Below are 20,898 nucleotides of genomic sequence, written 5' to 3'. Positions count from 1 at the left end.
GATCTGCGTTGGGGGCTGCCCTGGACGGAACTTGCAACGGATGATGTGTCTGCCTGCTCACGTCCATGCATGTCCCTAAGGGTTTGCGAGAGCTCAGTGAGCACACGGCGCACTGCAGCAAGTTCGGCACATACGTCTTTGGACGTCGCATGCAGTTCCCCCCTCAGGCTCTCGGTGCTTCTCTCCATTTGTACTCTCAGGCTCTCGGTGCTACTCTCCATTTGGACTCTCAGGCTCTCGGTGCTACTCTCCATTTGTGCCCTTAGCGTCTCTGTACCTCTCTCCATTTCTGCCCTAAGTGTCTCAGTTGATGTTTCTATGTCTGCCTTAGTGCCCCCACATTCATCGGCATGGTCCTTGAGGAGCGTGGCCAGTTGCTGCTGTTGCACGATTAACTGGTCGAGGGACTGTTGCCTCTGCTGGGCCATGGCCATTTGCGGGGGTGTCACAGAGGGGCTGTTGTCCTCATGTTGCCTTGCCACAGGGCTTGTGGGGGATGGCCAGTCGTCGTCTTGTGGGTGCCCCTGCGTGGTATCCTCATGTTGTACGGGATGGGACAGACAGGGGGATTGGGACAGGTCATGGATGGATCTGACTTCGACATCCCCGTTTTCTGTGTCCGAGCATGCTGCCATCAATGGGGTGTCACCTATGGTGCTGCTGCCACCAGAGGCAGTGCCTTCTGTGGCATCCATTGGGGGGACCTGTGGTGGTGGTGGTGTGGGCATGCTGGCTGCTGGGGTGCCTGTTGATGTTCCCTCCTCTGTGCTGCCACCTGATTTGTGCTGCTGCCGTGTCTTGATGCGTGCAGCTGAGGTGGAGGGTCTCTGGCCGTTGGTCTTGGCCCTCTTTGCAGGTGTGCTGGTAGGGGTGTCCTGTAGCTCGTCGTTTGGATCGGACCCTGTGGTGGAGTAAAGGAGGGCGAGGGTTATTGATGGGTCTGTGGGAATTGGAATGGCATTGTATCACATGCATTGGGGTGGTACCTGAGGGTGATTTGGGTCGGGGCCTTGGAGGTGCTTTCATTTGTGTGTGGAGTGAGGGTGCAGTTGTTTGGCAGCCTGCAGTTAGGGTGTGCCTGCTGCACGTGTAGTGCGTGTTTTAGGGGTTTTTAATTATTTATGTATTTATTGTGGGTTTTAACGTGCGCTATCAGGCCGATGTGTGTGGACGTTCTCCTGGACATGTGTTTCTGTTGCACTATGTGGACGCATGGTACTTCACATGGATGGACTTTGTGGATTTGGCATTGTTTTATTTGGCCCACCTACCTGAATCTTCGGATGTCTGCACTCCTTTCTCCATCCCTCCGACTCCCTCTATGCTCTCCATTCCGATGGTGGAGGCACAGATTTCTTCCCAGGGGGTCAACTTGATGGGTGATTCAGGACCTCCCCCGGTGGCTGTGGCAATGTTGCGGTTGGCAGAGAGTATGCTGCGGACGCGTATCCGCAGGTCGTCCCACCGCTTGCGGCATTGCTGTGGGGTGCGGGGTGCGGTCCCCACCGCACTTACCCGCTGTGCCACCAGAGCCCATATGGCCTTCTTGTTTGCAAGTGCCGTCCTGGTCATTTGCGTGGAGAAGACGACGGCAGCATTCTCCTGGAGGGTCTCTGTTAGCACGGTGAGTTCCTCACGGGAGAAGTGGACCTGCCGCTTGCGGTCGCACGCTTTCTTCGCTACTTTTCCCATTTTTCTTGGTTTCGCTAGGGTGGATGACGGGTTGGGGTGTGTTTCAGGGTAGTGATTTTAGTGGTTGTGTGGTTTTAGTGGTTTTATAGGTGTACGGCGGGATGTTTCCCGTTCCGGGCCCATGTTTTTGCTTCCGTTTCCGTATATTTCCGGTCACCGTACTTTCCGGTAGGCGCACACTGCGGTGACCGCTAAGAGGGGTGGCGGTATTGCACCTAGGGCGCCGTACGGCGGCGGTGTGGGCCGTTTTGGGGTCATTTCCGCCATCGCGGACTTTGCACTTCCGCCATGGCGTGGTGCTCGTGCCCGATGGGTCGGAATGGGCCGCACTTTGCTCCTTCGTGCAATGGCGGAAACGCTATTTACGCTGTGGCGGTCCGGTCAGTCACTTTCCGCCAGGGTCGTAATGAGGGCCATTGTGTTTATACAAATCTAACCCCACTCATACAACTGTGATCATTTAAAAATTTGTGATACAATATTACATTTCAAATTATGTTGTTTACTTATAATAGGCCCAGCAGTGGAACTTGACATAACCCATTGATCATAGAAGTTGAATAGGCACATTATTGTGAAACATTATGCCATTCCACATTTTTATTCAAACCTCTGATGTAACATCTGGTTTTGAATAGAAGTTTCTGTTCACCACTGTAGCTTGTTCTATCTTATTTTTGAACAATTCCTATGTTCGATCAGTGGTATCTTACACTTCTTGTTGGTTGTTCCAATGAAATGGCGAATGCAGGGGCAAGAAATCATGTAAATCACATTTTCCGTATTATAGCTAATATGTTGTGAGAAACCTGAGGGTATTCTCCAAAGTAGATCCTGGGAATCCCTTATTCAGGTGTCCAGGGGCCCACTGGCCCTCTCTTATCCAGATGAGCGGAAAAATAGCACCTGGGTAGGGGAACCCAGGGTTGTGCTTGGGGAAATATCCCAGGGGAGATGCAGTTTTATACAGAGGAAGGAGGTGAGGAGGCTGAAGTCAATGAATCTTTTATAGGCTACTCCAATTCTATCCCCCTCCTCCCAGTGAATCTCCTTTATCTGAAGACAACAACCCATCCATCTCCCGTAAACCCTGTAAGAACCCAAACCTCAGTGCTGTGGGAAACTACATCTCCCAAATTCCCTGTCTTTCAGTTACATACCCGAATACTCCTGATCATCATTTCCCACGCTCCCAGTATACTCAAACAAAACACTACCGTTCCCACAATCCCTGCCGTTCATCTTATGATAACAGTTCCCGTCATTCCCGCTTGTTTCCCAAACCCTACTAATCTCTCCCTTCTAAGGACACCAAACCTCCTGGTACAAGGGTTGTAATTTCCTATAACACTTCCTCCCCATCCTACCCTACAGAATACTCTGACACTCTAACCCACCTTTTCCGACACAAACTCTTTTGCAGACCACAGTCAACGGATTAACACCCACGCCATTCACCTGACATGTCCCAATGCAATGGTCAGGCAATTGACCAGAACCACACACACCTGGCTGCCCTTTCCATTCCCCACCTGGATAAAAGGTGGAACACAACAGCACAGAATGAGCAAGGCAGACCGCACAATTAGACAGTTATCGAGCCATTGCAGTTCAAGAGGAGGAGAACGACAGTGCAAACCGAGAGGGTGACAAGGAGAGAAACGACCTTGCCCATTCTAAGCCAGGCTCGTGAGACCTCCATAGAAGGAATCATAACACTGTGACAATAGCTCAAGTGCATTGCAGCAGATGTCAACTGTACACAGCACATACCTACATTGATGAGCAGGACCGAGGGAGACTTCTGCAACCATGGTACCCACCTTGACTTCAGATATGAAGAATACAAAGCGGTTCTTCATAGCTGGTGAGTTGATTGGAGAACTGATAATGAAACGGAACTGCGTTGAATGTCAGTCCCAAAGTGGCAAAGTTCAAAGAACTGTGAATTGTTAGGGGAAGACCAGCTGCAGAGGGGAGAGGCACCACGTGGTTGCTCACTCAAGAGACTCTGGTTGATCCCAGGTTGATTGAAATTACAAACACCAGAAAGCCGTAGGAGAGCCGCCAAGACAGGCCAAAGTGGTCATACAGGGGTCGAGCCAAAACCCAGTACAGTCGAAAGTTTTATTCTATTAACTGGAAAGCATCAGGTCTTCAAAGTCAAGAGACCTTTTATAGAAAAGAGACTTATCCATGGAAGTACCTGATAGCTGGTATGAAACTGATGGAGGCTGACGTCTGAAAGGGGTACGAGCCCGAAAGAAGGAGATCAAGAGGTGGTAAGTCATCACCCAAGCCCAGTGAGAAAGCAACAGTTTATATTTTGTGTTGAATATGACTCGTGAGGGGTCTGCGCCTGGAAGAGGGGGACCCAGGGGTGAAGCCATCACCAAACGCATATGTAAAACAGAACCGTTTGTTTGTTTGTTGAACATGCCAGGCCATCGAGGGCAAGAAACTTTTGTTAAAAGAGATTTAACCATTGAAGAACCTAATAGCTGGTAGAGAACGGTCGGCTCGTGCTGGGAGAGATCGATTGTGTGCTCTGCTTAGGAGACCTGCCTTGTTCCGTGCTCAAAAAGTGGGGAAGGGAGACCCCTGGCAATCACATCCTGACTTATTATTTGTAGACATTTCTTTCTTTATTGAAATCCTTATCCAACACTCTTTCTATATTTAGTGGTAAGGATTGGAAATAGGTTTTTCTTAGTATAGGCCCTTTACTTTGACATGACGCCACAAGGACTGTCTGATTTTTCATTTGATGGTCGAGGCTTGCTCCCATCTTAGATTTAGGTTTAGATTAGGCATTTTACAACATGCATACTGTTTAAATAAACACCCTTGAATGGTGATCACTTGTGTCTGTCTTTACTGTTGCCACCATGAGTTCCTTACAATGTTCAGTGATTTTCCATTCCTGTTCTAGACCAGTGTCCACACTCAATGTTCTACATGCAAAAGGACACATAACGCATTTGCCACATGGGTGATGGCCCTCAACTCGAGGGAGCCCCTATAAAGTAGACTGTAATGGGCCTGCTTCTCTTCTCTCAGTAACATCATTTTCCATAATCATATTTCTGATGTTGGTGGTCTTTTTGAAAGCAATTAATGGAGCTTTCAATGTTTTAGGAAAGCACTTTTTCCAACGTTTAGTGATTATGTTTTTAATCTTATATGACAAATCACTAAACAAACTCACAGGCAATAGAGTGCCGGGCTTACTTTTTTGACCTCTTTGTTCTAACAGCACATACCTATTGTTCTTAAATGCCATTTTAGCAGAGGTTTTCACCAGTTTGTAAAGAAGGAGCCACGTATATATATATATAGGAGTAAGTAAAGTTTGGATGATTCCACTACATACTATAGCAGAGCTGGTCCAAGAAAGTGAAAGCTGGCACCTTAGCATGCACATGTCCCAATAGACAAAATAACGGACACATCCCGCTAGGGAATGAAACAAGGAGAGTAATTGCAAGGGAACCAAAATGCATGTAAGTAAATAAATGCAAGCAAAGAACTCTGCTGCCCGAGAGCGCTCTGCCAACAGATAAATGGGCAGCACATTAAAAGGGCACCAATCATCAAAGATGACATCATACATATGGTAAAGTCTAACAAACATGACTGACTAGTCACATATACTTCTCCCAGCTCTATAGGGGATGCCTGGGCTCCGTTGGTTGCTGTCTCTTCATGATTCAGAGTACACTTGGTCAGCTGGGCTCATCTATGTAGGGTGAAAGTCAGGCGAAGTTCACAGAGATGATGTAGAGCTGTCTGACTAAGCTAAATAACAGAACTTGGCATACGAGAAATAATGACTGTTATAAACTATCACATGAAAAGGGGCTGTTGGTGTGAAATAGGTACATTCTAACCCGTGTCTCTTATGGGAGCATGGGTTAGGGGTTGTTTCTTCAGGTACCTTATCAGAAGGGGCGATCTCTGATTTGTGGTCTCTGGGGCCTCATGTTTTCAAACATATTGGGGATAGATGTTAGTGTTACCAGAATATATGACTCTTTTGGATTAGATATATGGTGGGTGATTTGAAGGTGGTCCAGGGAAAGGGTCTGGTGACCAGATGCATTCAAAGAGAATAGGGGGCCTGGGTTCAATGGACCGTGGCTTGGCATGAAAAGGGTGTAGAGGGCATGAGTCGGTCAGCAGAGATGGATGGGGCGCTGGGGCTGGAGCAAGCCTTGGTCTCACGTTCTAGGATGAGCACACTATGTCAGTACTCGATACTTGCTAATGGCAACAATGAATGGCTGCATTTCCGTGAGAACAGAAATCGCGCTGAGCTAGCAGAGAGGGTGGAGGTGGCAGGGGCTAACTGTGCACAGCACTGGGAGAGGGAGAGTGAACATTTCGGCAGAGGGCCTAGAAAAAGATGCCATTTAGAAAGACACAAAATGGAGTACAGACTACAAGCCTTGACATGGCATGTATGCACTTCTATCACTAATGGGAGATGCGAATACGTACAGGAGGGGTGGAAATATCTCCCCCCTTAGCTCACCCAACATTTACCGGGTGCAGGAATGGTGCAGGGGGCGGGATATACCGATTCTCCCCCAACAAAAGAAAGGCCTTTTCCAGTGTGTCGCAGTGAGAAAAGCAAATGAATTACAGTAGTGAATTTCAGAAAGGCAAGGCTGGACCAGCCTCAAGAAGCCAAGGTTGTGTTAGGCTTGGAGGATCTGACAGTAGTTACAATCGTGTGAAAGAATAAAAGTCTTGTTCAGAAGATGTGCACAAAAACATGGAAGATGTCAGAGGTTCATTAAATAACAGTATTTTAAATGCACCAGAGCTCAGTTTTGTGGTCTTCAGTCATGTGGAGGGATGAAGCTGGACAAATATGATGAACCACACCTATGCAAGGAGACAGAGCGTGCCTCCACTCCCTCATATTCTCCAGAGAAAGGAACATTTCCAAGGCCAATTTCAAAGCCTTAATTGACCTGCAGACCACCAAGGTGATGATATGCTAATTGGTGGGAAGCAATGGTTATGACCAACCCACCAGAACCTGGAAATCCAACCTGCGTGCTCCAAACGTGGGTGGAAAAGTACTGACAGATATAAGAGTGCCAGCCAATTATAGGGGACAGTGTAGTTAAGGGCCCTATAGTTTGTGTAACCAATGGGACATTGTGTATTTAGTGGCGTTCATAGTGACCTGTTTGAGGGCAGGGCTTAGTTGCCCCACCTGATATTAGAGACCCTATCACTTTCTTAGACTAGTATGTAACGTATACTTAGATGTTTCCTCTAAGCCTATCACATTTGCTACTAGGTTTTTGTAGTTTTCCATGTAGGATGACATTAGCAAATACGTAGGTTAGTATCTTCTGCATACCCATTCATCTCAAAGTATTACTACCTCGTCTTAAAGGGCTGGGTCGGCTGTCCCGGTTCAAGTTTCAAAGGGTGGCCTCTGGCTTCGAGTTTATTAATGAGACTGTAAGCCCATCCACATATGATACCTTGTGGAACTATTTCATTTGATCCACAAAAACTGACCAAAGGGAAGAATGTCTTTAACGTGTTTTGCATGGTGGCTACTATAATGTAGTAGAGCATTCTTGTTGGTACTCTTTGTATATGGTTTCACCAGCAATCCCCCTTCTTCATGATATATGGTGAATGTCTAAATAGTTTACTTCTGCTCTATTCATGGTTTCAGTACTTTTAAAATATCTGTTTGAGAATTCAGCCACAATAGGAAATCATTGGCTTCTTTTTGTGTTCCTTCTCATAAGACAAAAATAACATCTATGTGCCTCAGCCATTACACTAGATGTTCACTAATGGATTTGAATCTACACATACATCTTTTTCTTCAAACATATTGAAATATAAAATGGCAAGGTTTGGTGCCATTACTGCTCGCATAGCCATACCTTCTGTCTGTATAAAGAACTGCCCATTGAATTGGAAAAATGCATTTGTGAGTGCTAGCTCAGCGCACCATTTCATAAAGCCATTGCTCACTGGATGGTCATCATTCCTTTTCAAAAGGGTGTCTTTCACCACTTGCAGGGTGGCCTGTTGTGGAATATTTGCATAGAGGGATTGAATATGGAGGCATATAATTATGTTCATAGCTAAATTTAAAGAGAGAACTTCAATTTGAATAACAGCATGTTTAGTGTCCTGCATATAACTCTTCATCAGGGGGAATGAATGGTTTGAAATGGAAGTCTACAAACTTAGAAAGCGGTTCTAAAATATAGCTTACTCCTGAAACAATGGACATGCCTGTTTTGTTTTCTAGATTTGTATGCATTTTTGGTAATATATAGAATTCAGGCACTCAGCCATTTATTTTTACCAGGTATTCTGCTTCTTGTTTGCTTATCTTGTGTGTTTCAAGGGCTCTGCTAGCTTTAGTATGGATGATGTCCAGTAACCGATTGCTTGGATCCATTTCCAATCTTAGACAACTGTTACCATCTGACAAGAATTTACCACATTCTTTTATGTAGTCCGTTCTGTTGAGAACTACAATTGCTCCCCCTTTATCGGCCTGGCGTATCACTAAATCTTTGCCTAGGTCCTGTAGGATTTTTGTTCTTTTTTGCTTACATTAGAGTTATTGTGTACTCCCTCAGAATCCAATCTTTCTAAGTCCTCTAGAACTTTCCTTTCAAACACAAACGATTCAGTTGTATGTGCTTGAGTAAGAGTGATGAAGGTGGACGGATTACGTAAACCACGGTAATGATTGAATTCATACAGAGTCTGATCACTAAAGAATTCCTTCAGATGTACCTTGCGCATGAAGTACTGGAGTTCCACACGAAAATCAAATGGATTGTGTGTGGAAATCACAAAATGTAGACCGTTATTTAATACAATTTCTTCAGCTAGGGATAAGGGGTATGTAGAAAGGTTGACTACCATGCTTGATAAGTGCGTGCCCTCATTCTGTCTGTGTCCCACTGTTGCCGGTTGTTGCCCCGACCTAAAAAAGGACATATTTGTATAGTTTGATAGGTTCGTTGAGATCTCTGCCTCTTTTTGCACGGGTGTCAGGTTCATTACTATATTCACTGGGGCCTGGTATGGCAGAATTGTAATTTTCTAGGGTGCCCCCATCTTAGCTCGAACTGTAGGACTTAGGTAAAAATAGGTGCAGGTACACTGTGTGAGACTACACAACACTTATTTGCTTAGTATTAGGTAACCCGCCTTTTGGTATAGGTCTGTACTACACAAGTTGGTAGTGTGACTGAGCAGCCAGGCCTATCTCAAGAGAGGTAAATGTGAGCGGTAGAGCTGAACACATAACATCTGTAAATGAAAGTAGCCAAGTAACACTTACACCGAAGGTTTCAGTTATAAATAGATATTTATTTGTTTAACGTCAGTTTTAAATAAGCATTCTTTAAAAAGGAAATTTGTTGTAAGAATTCAAAAATACTTTAAAATTACTTTTCAGAATCAAAACAAGTTAGGGGATAATCTTTGGATATTCTTCAGACACAATTCCTATACCCTGGGGTGACTTCAATCACAAGGCCAGTAATGGCGTTTATATATCCCACTAGTATACTTTGAAGATTCTGAGGTTGCAGAAAGGAAAGAGTCAGGAAAGTAAAAAGGTCAGAACAGTTTCTCAGTACATGTGAGGACAACTAAATCCTCCAATGAAGTCTAGATAAGCCTTTCCTAGAAGAACCAGTATACACAAGCTTCCACCTATAAGGGGCAAACAATATCATAGTCAATGGATTTAGAAGAGTGCCTTTAGGGAGCCAGGACAGCCAAAGTCATTTGGAACACAGTCTATGGATCTGATGCACTTCTTGGATCAAAGTCTTGCACAAAGTCAGACAGTTCAGTAAAATCACTTGCAGGGCCACAAACTGTGAGAAGAGAGATGAAATCAACCCAAAATAGTTAAGCCAATGCAATTCCCAAGTGAGAAGAGCACGGCTAAAGGCAATAAGGTAAGTACCGCAAGCCTAAACAGTACCTCTGGTTGGAAGAAGAGTGGTCCAGCTGGATCCCATCTTGCTACAGCGGTGCAGACCCTGGTTCCTGAGCCTCAGTCGTGGGGACAGAAGGGAGGACGTCTGGAGGGCTCCTGTGGTGGTACTTGTGAGGTCGTCGGCAGCTACCGGCTCTTTTCGATTCAGTGGCACTTCACGGTTTCAGCACTTAGCAAACAGCACAGATGCGTAACTCGGTCACCGGTTGGACTCTTTGCTCCCTCGATCCTGCACGCTGGTGAGGGGATTATGGATCTGGAGGTCCTTAGGAGTCTCCTGGAGCTTCTGGCCAGATACGTTCTGCTGCAGATGTTGCACTCGACTACGGACACTCAACCCCTGGCATTTGCTTTCCCAGCAACGGAGAAGCACAGCAAGTCTGGGATGGTGGTCCAGTGGAGTTTGTCTCGGGGTTAGTTGATCCCACTAACCCAAGCGGAAAAAATTCATTCCGTCCGGAGCTTCTCTGTCGAGGTGAAAAAGGAGGTCAGCACAGCAGCGGGGCTTCACCAGGCAATTCAAAGGTCTAGGAGGTTGCAGCAAGCTTTGTTCATGGTTTCTTCATCGGGTGGTCGACTCTGCCTGCAGTCCGAAAACCCTCACCATTTTATTTGGTTTCTCCCATTCATGCGCAGCCTAGGCTGTCAATCACAGAACAGGGTGGCTGCCCTGAAAGGACAGCCAGCCAATCAATCAGAACTAGTTGCATTCAGACATTCCTATAGACAAAGGACAGGGGAGTTTCGGGACCCTCCCTCACATCCTGTCCTTCCAGACACACTGGAGCCAAGGGCATCTTTCAGGGCTGAAGCCTGCCAAAGGCAATACAAACAAAGGGCTCAATCCTGTCTCAACGCACAGAGTAAAACCCAAGAAAGACCTCACAAACAGAAAATGGCGAAAAAAGAAGACAGGGGCCAGTTTAACAAATTGGTCACCCATGGGTGCTGTACTGCAGCTGAGGGTTCAGCCTGTGGTAGAAAATCACAATGGTAGGAACAATTAAACTACTGCCACCAGCCATTTAAAGTTCTGAGGGTAACATCAAAATATTACATGAGAGGATAAGGGGCTACTACGTAACCCTACAGCACTCCACATAAGATGGTGTGTACTGGACCTGGAAAGAGAAAAGGTAAGTAAAGTCAATTTCACTTTACTATTCTTGGGAACTGTAGTTCACGCTAGAAAAGGTATTTAAACTTCATGAGAAATCTAAATAATTTCTCAGTGACACTACACTAAAGGTGCTTTGTGTCACCATACATAAATCAGATGCCTATGGAGTTTGCCAAACTCCAAAAAACAATGAACACAAAATCCAAATCAGGTAAAAACACATGAGAGAGTGAGAAAAAGGTCTCACTCACTCCAGGATGTATTTATTTATATAGCACAACAAACCCGTAGGTATCTGGGCGCATCTTGGTACTTTCAGTTTCAGAGCAAAGTGACAAAATGAGTACAAAGCATTCTAATGTTGTAGTTAGTTACACATATGATAGACATTAGTGATGCAGTAATGATTCGTAAAGAGCCATAGTACAGTAAGAATTGACAGTGTGATTACAATCATAGGCTGGAGTAGCAATGTATATTACTACACCTGAGCGAAAAGCCAGGTTTTCAGCTTTTTTTCTAAAAATCCAGTAGGATGGTTCCTCTCTTAAGTTCAGGGGCACTGAATTCCAAAGTTTTGCCGCTTGTACTGGGAAGCTACTACCTCCTGCTTTTTGTAGTTTGAACTTTGGTATGGTTATCAGGTGGGCTTGTGTGGTCCGGATAGGTCTGTTGGTTGGTTTTCAGAAAATGTTTTAGTTAAGTGTTTTGGGGGTGAGTTGGAAAAGGCATTTATGTGTAAGTGGTAGAGATTTGAAGGTGATCCTATCTTGCACCGGGAGCCAATGGGCATTCCATCTTGCAGCTGTTATGTGACTGGTTCTCTGGATATTGAGAGCTACTCTTAGAGTATTATTTTGTAGAACCTGGAGTTTTTTTTAAATTGCGAATGTTAGTGCCAGCGTACAGGCCATTACAATTGTCCAGTCTGGACAGTATGAGGGCTCTGGCTAGAGTTAAACAATTTTCTGAGGAGAGGAAAGGTCTAGCGGCATTGATAAGTTTATAAGTATAGGCCGCCTCCGAAGCAGTAGCATTTACTTGCCTAACATTTTGACTTATTTAGAGATGTTTATGGTGATATTGTCAATGTTAAAAGATTTTAATTGGGATTCTAATTTGTTATGTCTGTTCTGAGATCCAATAAGGAGTAGGTCCGTTTTGTCATCATTGAAACAGAGGCCATGGATAGCCATCGACACCTGAATAATTTGGTAGGTAGCATTCAGAAGTTTAGTATCAGTGTCATAGGAGCCGGAGACGGGAATGAGGATTTGGATGTCATCTGCACAGTTAGTGTAGATGACACCCAATTTGTCCATATGGTCAAACAAGAGCTTAGTAAAAATGTTATATAGTGTTAGAGAAACACAGGACCCCTGAGGTACTCTGCACGATACTGGGACAGGTTCATCAGCTGCAATCTGGGCGAATACCCTCATTTTTTTGTTGGATAAGATGGATTGTATCCATAAAGAGGCTTTATCAGAGAATTGACCAGCTGATGTAAGATATTTGCACAGGATTTTATGGTCGACCAAGTCAAAGGCTGCGGATAAGTCCAGTAGAAGGAGGAGAGCTAAGTTCCCTCTATCTTTAAGTTCATCCATTTGGATTTTTTAATCTAGAAGCGCTGACTCTGTGCCATGGCCTGGAGTAAAGACTGATTGGCCCAATAGGTTGTTGTCTTCAAAGTGGTTTTGTATTTGCAGGTACGCCACCCTGTCCAGAATTTTAAGTAAGAAAGGTAACTAAGTCATAGGCCAGTAGTTTGTAGGGATGTTAGAATCTAGTGTTTTTTTTTAGTAGAGGAAGGACCCACGCGTCTTTAGGTTTGTAGGGACAGTGCTTGTTTTGACGGATGCATTCATTAGGGCGGTGATGAAGGGAGAAAGCTCTTCTACCGCTTCCTTGATAACTGTGGCTGGGCAAATGTCGCCTTGACATCTAGATGGTTTAAGACTAGAAATATTTTTTTTTACTTCTGTTACTGCGACAGTAGTGAACTCCAATGGTGTGATCTGTTTCTGGGGGAAGTCTATTGGTTTAGATAGTAGCGAGTCCAGAGGAAGGCTACTTTTTTATTTTTTATTTTTGTTTGCAGAAATTAGACTTTGTCTAGCAGAGCTTTCTGTATATTAGTACACCAGGATGCATCCTTAGTGCACGATGCCTGTGGTGATGCCTGTGATTCTAGTTCACGAAAAGGATGGCAAAAAGTTCCTTAGTGCGTAGTTGGCATTCATGATTCTTTCATTGTAGGTAGCACTTTTGGTCTGGATGATGGCAGTTTTATATTTGTTCGATGCGGTAGTGAACATTTCACTATTCACTGATGTTGGGTTTTTTTTCCAATGGATTTCGGCTACTCTTTTGGAACTGCACAATGTCTTAAGGTTTGTGGTGTACCACACATTCAGGTGTGCAAACGGTTTAGCTTTGAGCATTTATAGTGGGGATACTTTGTCTACTGCTTGTAATAGTGTGCGATTATACAGCTCAACCATAGAAGATGGGTCCATGTTGGCATGACTAATGTTATTGGTAATCAGGTGCAGAAGAGGTAGTAATCTCTCAACTGTGATGTTCTGTTTATTTCTATTAGCAGCTGGGGGAGCTTGGGTGGCACCTGTGTCGAGGAGTGGGGTATCCTGAATAGTGAAGGTAATGACATGATGATAAGACCAGGCTGTGCTCCAGGACCCCCAACCAGCCCATATAGTCGTGTTTTGCCCAGAAGCACATTAAGACAAGATAGCAGCACCCCTGAGATGGATGGGGATGCATATTAATACTACAACACCAAATCAATAATGACAACTCAACGGTTTGGAAAAGGGAGTCCGTTTAATGACAAGTACAAAAAATGGGGGGTCTCATGAATATCAGCTGATGTGTGATCTTCTCTCTGACTTCTGTTACTGCGACAGTAGTGAACTCCAATGGTGTGATCTGTTTCTGGGGGAAGTCTATTGGTTTAGATAGTAGCGAGTCCAGAGGAAGGCTACGTTTTTATTTTTTATTTTTGTTTGCAGAAATTAGACTTTGTCTAGCAGAGCTTTCTGTATATTAGTACACCAGGATGCATCCTTAGTGCACGATTCCTGTGGTGATGCCTGTGATTCTAGTTCACGAAAAGGATGGCAAAAAGTTCCTTAGTGCGTAGTTGGCATTCATGATTCTTTCATTGTAGGTAGCACTTTTGGTCTGGATGATGGCAGTTTTATATTTGTTCGATGCGGTAGTGAACATTTCACTATTCACTGATGTTGGGTTTTTTTTCCAATGGATTTCGGCTACTCTTTTGGAACTGCACAATGTCTTAAGGTTTGTGGTGTACCACACATTCAGGTGTGCAAACGGTTTAGCTTTGCGCATTTATAGTGGGGATACTTTGTCTACTGCTTGTAATAGTGTGCGATTATACAGCTCAACCATAGAAGATGGGTCCATGTTGGCATGACTAATGTTATTGGTAATCAGGTGCAGAAGAGGTAGTAATCTCTCAACTGTGATGTTCTGTTTATTTCTATTAGCAGCTGGGGGAGCTTGGGTGGCACCTGTGTCGAGGAGTGGGGTATCCTGAATAGTGAAGGTAATGACATGATGATAAGACCAGGCTGTGCTCCAGGACCCCCAACCAGCCCATATAGTCGTGTTTTGCCCAGAAGCACATTAAGACAAGATAGCAGCACCCCTGAGATGGATGGGGATGCATATTAATACTACAACACCAAATCAATAATGACAACTCAACGGTTTGGCAAAGGGAGTCCGTTTAATGACAAGTACAAAAAATGGGGGGTCTCATGAATATCAGCTCATGTGTGATCTTCTCTCTGACTTTAAAACTCCAACGAACTTCATAAAAAAATAACATTTATACTGAAAACTCGTCATCATTGACAAGTAACACTTAAAAGTTGGCATTCACTTCTATTGGTTCAGGAAAGGTAATTTTAATATAGGTACTATATCTGTATATGGTAACGGAGTAAGGCGACTTGGTAAAAACTGTCAGGTGGGGCATCTAAGCCCGTCCTTCAAAATGGCTACTTTAGACGTCACTAAAAGTATGATGTCCTATTGGTTCTACTAGCTATAGGACCCTAGATTACTTGGTCCATTGTGATTGGGTTGGCACCAACCCCACTCATACCTTTTCCACTTTTCTTAGCAGCACGCAGAATGGTCAGCCAGGTACAGGGTGCCCCTTAACTCCCCCGGCCTTCCTGCAATTTTTGTTACAATCAATTATCACTTTAGTGGCCATGTGTCAATTATTTCATTGTGTTTGGCCTCGAGACAGCATCTCCTGTCTGGAAAAGTTCTGATATCTTCGCCTGGCCTGTTGCCATGCGTAGGTGTGAAGGTCCCACTTCTCCTTGCTTGGTTGGTCACGTGATTCAGACACTGTGAATGCGCCTCTTCTTTATGTAATTCGTGTATTTGATTTTCGTTTCACCCACCACCTGCCTTCGGCTCCTTATCTTGGCCTTTTAGAGCAGGATATTCTGTTTTTAGCTTCAATTTATTATGGCTAGTGTTTGTCTATTCTGCTGATACAACCTTGGTTTTCCTGACATGATTTGCCTCTGCTGAGTTCCTTTCTGCCGCTTATTCTTGATTTTGCTCTTCTCGTGTGGCCTCTAGTAACCTTCGGATGATTCTGCTTCTTGTGCAAAGTGGATGTATACTTATATAACGTGCTTCGTTTGAGGTAGATATGTATAGGTGGCGCTTGCCGCATTATCTTTCTACTAAGCATAGCAAGCCACATGATTTTCTTAGCTTTCTTGCAGTTCCAAGTATATGTACATGCGTAAACTGGTTGAATATCTTCATCATACTCATGGCTAAGTTTCTACATTTGGCATCGTCCTTTCACTTTATGTTCATGATATCCTGGCCCATGACGTTTCGTCTCTTTACATTATTCTCTGGTCGTCATTTCTTCTATATATGAGTCAGTCTGGGTTTTTGTGACATCACCATTCGTCTTCCATTAAGACCTTTTTGGTTTCTTCAGGGGCTGTACTTAGATAATCTTTGTTTTGTTTCATTTGTTGATATGGCTTTCTCAATGGATACCTTACTGTCCATGGTTTCCTTGGTATCGGTACTTCAATAGGCAATGTTCTTCTGATGGGTACTGGACAGAGCCCCACTGCGGCTCTCTGCTGGTTTATTTGCTAATCATACGTCACATATTTCGGCGTGAACGTTCCTGGTACTTCAAAATGGACGGTTGGTGTGCGGGATGCATTAAGGACCTCCTCTACAAGGCACAAGAGGTATTGGAAAGAATTTCAGTCTCACAATAGAGATCTACTAGCCTGTCCAGTATTCTATCTTTGTTGTGCCTGGGGTTGGTAATAAAGTGCGAGAAGCCTGGTTCGGAGATGGAGTTGGCTGGGGCTAAGGTGTTGTCATCCTTGACATCATTATAGTCTAAGTTTAGGTCTTCCAGCAACAGTATTTGGGATCATGGTTTCAAATTCCAGGTGAGGAGTTGTATTACATCTTCCTCGAATGATGATATGGCGCCTGGGGGTCTGTAGATAAGGTGTATAGTTAAGTGCGGGAGGCGGTGAGAGGAAGTTTGATGGAGAGGAGTTCCCCAGAGGCAAATACTTGACTTTGGAGTTCTCTCAAACCAAGCTGATTTTTGGCAATGAAGGCTACTCCTCCACCCCTTACTGTATCTCTGTCCATTCTGAGAATGGTATAATTATCCGGGATAGCCATTGAGAGGGTTGGTCCTGCCGCAGCAAGTAATGGGTTTTTGGTGATTGCTAGGAGGTCCTGGTTATTAGTTAGGATAAGGTCCGCAATGTATAGCACATGTGCTAGGAGCGACCTAGCATTAATGATGCACCCTTAATTATAGATGTGTCCGGATTAGGTATGTTAGAGGGTCCTGGTTAAATTGGATAAAGGACTATCCCCTGCAGTTGTAGGTATACTCAAATCTTTTGGTTTGGGGTGAGTGTATTTAACACTGTTGTTTTGCAAGTTTTTACTACAAAGTTTGTCGGGGTTATTGTAGTCCAAATTGGCTGTTATAGACCAATTATTGATACTCTATGTTAAGTATTTCATGTTAGTAGGCATTTTTGTGTGAGGATACTCTGCTTTCATCAATCAAAATCCTAGTCTGTTATTCCTGATATTTACTGAGGAAGGGTAGTTAGGCATAGGTGGACAGGCATATTGCTGGATCCATTGGATCGGTGTAAGTGGGCAGTCAGCACCAGGTATGGTTCCTGTTTTTATATGGGCTGTAGGAGTGTTAGGTAGAAGTGTGGCCAAACAACTTGCTGGATGTATGGAGTGTGTCTGTGGTGGTTGAATGGCCATTGTTAGGGTTATCTTATGCTTGTTGACGGTGTGGGGGTTGAAGAAGGTATAGGTTTTAGGCCTATGGCTGTCAGGTTCCACCTCTGTGGACTTGACCATAGTTGAGTGTTAATACTATCTAGTTGGTGACTGGAGGTATGAGGCACTGCTAGGTGACCTGTAATGGTTTAGTGTTTCCCTGATACTTATATGAGCAGGGCTTGTTTAACTAAGAAGACTTGTTAATTCAGTAGTTTGCATTACTAATGTGAATGCCAATTAGGATTGGCTAGACTAACTATCCAACGGTACCTGTGTAAATGCAAGCATCACCATACATAGAGTCACATGAGCAAATTAATGAAAGTGGATTCAAATACTTTGTAACGTTAGATTAAATAAACCATTTCAGGCTGCTATAGGTATGAATTTGTACATATAGGTGTTACAACGTTGGAAATCATAAATCAGCTCAATTGTGTGTCTAACACAGCATGAAGCTGATTACAAAAAGGGGGTTCAAGCCGTGGTCAAGAAACATTGCCGTTTTTAGGCTATTCGCTCTCTATGTGTTATTCGCCTGGCATGCAAGTATATACAATATGGAAACTAGGTTATACATGGTATGGCGGTATATTGTCATAAAGTATTTAAGTTACTGTCGATTGTGTAAAGACTCACTTGGTTTCTGAATCACTAAAACGTTCATGTCCCTTGCAATCGACCGGCGTCCAGTAAGGAAAGGTTCTTTGGCATTACATTGCATTATATATTAGGGTTACAATTAAAAAGTCCTAAGTCCAGCAAAAGAGCTGGGGGTCTATAAGGTTGCAGGGAATTAACACAGAAATACAAATTCTCACTAACAAGGATGCATTGTGAAACCGTCTATTCTGTCTTGGCGCTTCCCCTGTATGCCCAAATTTGTAATCTTTCATAACGTATGGAAAAGCTTTCTCTTGGTTAAATGTCTGTAAATCCATTCTCATTCTCTTTACCCGCTCGTTTGTGGTGTCTATTCTAAAATCTTGCATTTCCTTCATATGTTTATCTAATTTGGATTTAAACGCATCTAAATCCAGGTTTTTCTTGATCTCTTCCTGTGAACTATTAAGTTCAATTTCGATTTTCTTGGTGGTCTCTTGGGTCGTCTCAATGATCAAAATCAGCCAATCTCTTCCACATTTATTAGTGACATAACTGCATTTTATTTTAAAATCCTCATTTTCTCAAAATAATCTGGGTTCATTTTTCATGATCAGACCATGTGGAAGAGCATGTTTTTTGAGATATTCAATCATTATTATTGGATGTAGATCAGTATGCATCAATCTTTTTCATAATTGTACTCGTTCATCCCACTAATCACTCGTACCTACGTCCACTCCATGCAACATTTTTTCTAAAACAACCAAAATGTTTGCTTCTTATGCATGTGTGTAGGTATACCGCAAACACCCCCACATTTCATGATGATATTTAACACAACCATCAAATGTTTTGCTTTTGTAAAAGTTCTTGCGCATACATTTTCTCCACACTCACACTTGCTTTTATTGTACTTGTCAATATCATGCTGTCCAGTTTTCAAAACTTCAACAACATATATTCAGATACAGCTGATATCGTCAGGAAAATTGAAGTTTAAATTAAATATCAAATGGCATTTTGATTGTGACGTTTGATGTCTAGATTCTTTGTACCTACACAACCAAAGAGAAACCATTATTTGGAATAACATGGGCCCTCCTGTCTCTCAGCTCTTGCCAACCTCTTGACCAAGCTTTACATCCCAAAATTGCCCTTCTCTCTCCTCTTTCCATTCAACCGTAATTCTACCCTAATGATCATCCTCCCTGATTCATTATACCTCGCTGAAGGCCATCACTTTTTGGTAGCCCATCTAGCCCAATCTTTTTTTGTTTTTCAGAATTTATAATACCAAACCGTATAGCGGCGCAGATGGAAGCATGATTCATGCAAAATGCAGCTAGACCTATATAAATGACCGCCAATGAAAATAAGAGAAACCCTATCTGAACAAAGATGTTTTAAATACTCTATGGAACTGAGTGTTCTAAATGCCCTCAATTCTAGTGGTAAGGAGTTCCACAATTTTAGGCCAAAGACAGAAAATCTTCTGTCTCCCCTCGATTTGTACACTGAGTGGGGTAAAGATAGAAGATGATAGTCGCTAGACCGCAAAGGTCTTGCAGGCTGATATGGATGAATCAAGTCCCTCAAACATAGAGGGGCAATACCATTTACGCATTTGAACATAAGGCAGGCTACCTTAAACCTAATACAATCTTCTATCGACAACCAGTGCAAGTCATGGCGAAACAATGATACATGAGCAGTTCAGCACAGCTTGAACATCATCCTAACTGCGGCATTTTGTGCCTTTTGGAGTCTTTGGATTTGTTTAGAGGGAATACCAAGCAACTAATTATTACAATAATCCAAATGTGCACTGGTCAAAGCACCAACCACAGACCACCTATATTCATTAGGGATATAGGGAAGTGCCTGGCGTAGGAGTCTCCAACCTGACCAATGATGCCAAGATCATCTTTCCAAACACAGCCCAAGTTGTTTGCCCTGGATACACATTTTAGACTCTTTCCTAGGAGGGTTGGAATCGGCAGGTTCTTGGCTGTGGTCAAAAGAGGTCTCGGTCCAAACAAAATAAGTTCAGTCTTGGCTGCATTTAGTTGTAATTGATTTTTGGCCATCCACTTGCTTACCTTATCCAGACACTGCCCCAGTCTACTAAATGCTTCAAAAAAGTTGACAATTCTAATGAAGATCTGTGTATCGTCCGCATAGGAATGAAAATTCATCTCATGGCCTCTCCAAAAGAGGCTGAATATACACATTAACAACAAAGGTGAGAGGGATGATCCCTGCAGGACTCCACAATTCAGCCTGCTGGAATCTGAAAGGAACTCACCCAATCTCACCTGTTGACGACGGTCTGTCAAGAATGATCTAAACCAGCCTATGGCATGATCAGAAACTCTTCCTACTTCTTGGCGTCACTCTAAAAGGATCTGATGATTCACTGTGTCAAAGACCGTGGACAAATCCAGCATTACCAAAAGAGAAAGTTCACCTTGGCCCATGGCCCTTAATAGGTTATATTGTACCAATAAAAGAGCAGTCTCAGTTCCAAATCTTGGTCTAAAACCTGATTGGAACTTATCTAGTAGCAGCTCACATTCTACAAATTCCTGCAGCTGACATGTGATCACCTCCTTTTCAGGGATTCTAGCTGGCCAAATTAGCCCTGCGATAGGGTAATAATTCTGGAGGGTCTCCGAAGCCAACATTGGCATTCTCAGTAAAGGTGTAACCATAGAATGCTTTAACAATCCCATATATCAGTGACTTGTTAACAAACTTGGTCACAATTTGGTCACAAAGGCAGCCCCTTTGCTAATATCTAATCATGCAGCCACCTCTTTTCAGTGAGCTTCTATCCACTATCTGAGGGGCTCTACTCCACCCCAAATATAGCATCTTCAGCAACCACATCTAATCCCCTAAAGTTCCTTTCTACCCTCAACAAACCCCCCTTTGTAGGCCCTTGAACCCAATCGCTTATTTGTTAAGAGCTCTTCCCCAAGGCCGCCCTTGTGAGATAATCCTATTAGTTTCCAGAGAACATTTGATCTCCTCAAATGAGGGCAGAGCCAACCTTGCAAACCATGGCTGTGGTGCATAATAAATT

This window comes from Ambystoma mexicanum, chromosome 2q (genome assembly GCF_040938575.1).
Source record: "Ambystoma mexicanum isolate Mex_15411 chromosome 2q, UKY_AmexF1_1, whole genome shotgun sequence".
In the NCBI taxonomy this organism is placed as follows: domain Eukaryota; kingdom Metazoa; phylum Chordata; class Amphibia; order Caudata; family Ambystomatidae; genus Ambystoma; species Ambystoma mexicanum.
The sequence above is the reverse complement of the archived record's forward strand: the minus strand, read 5'-3'. Positions refer to the sequence as shown.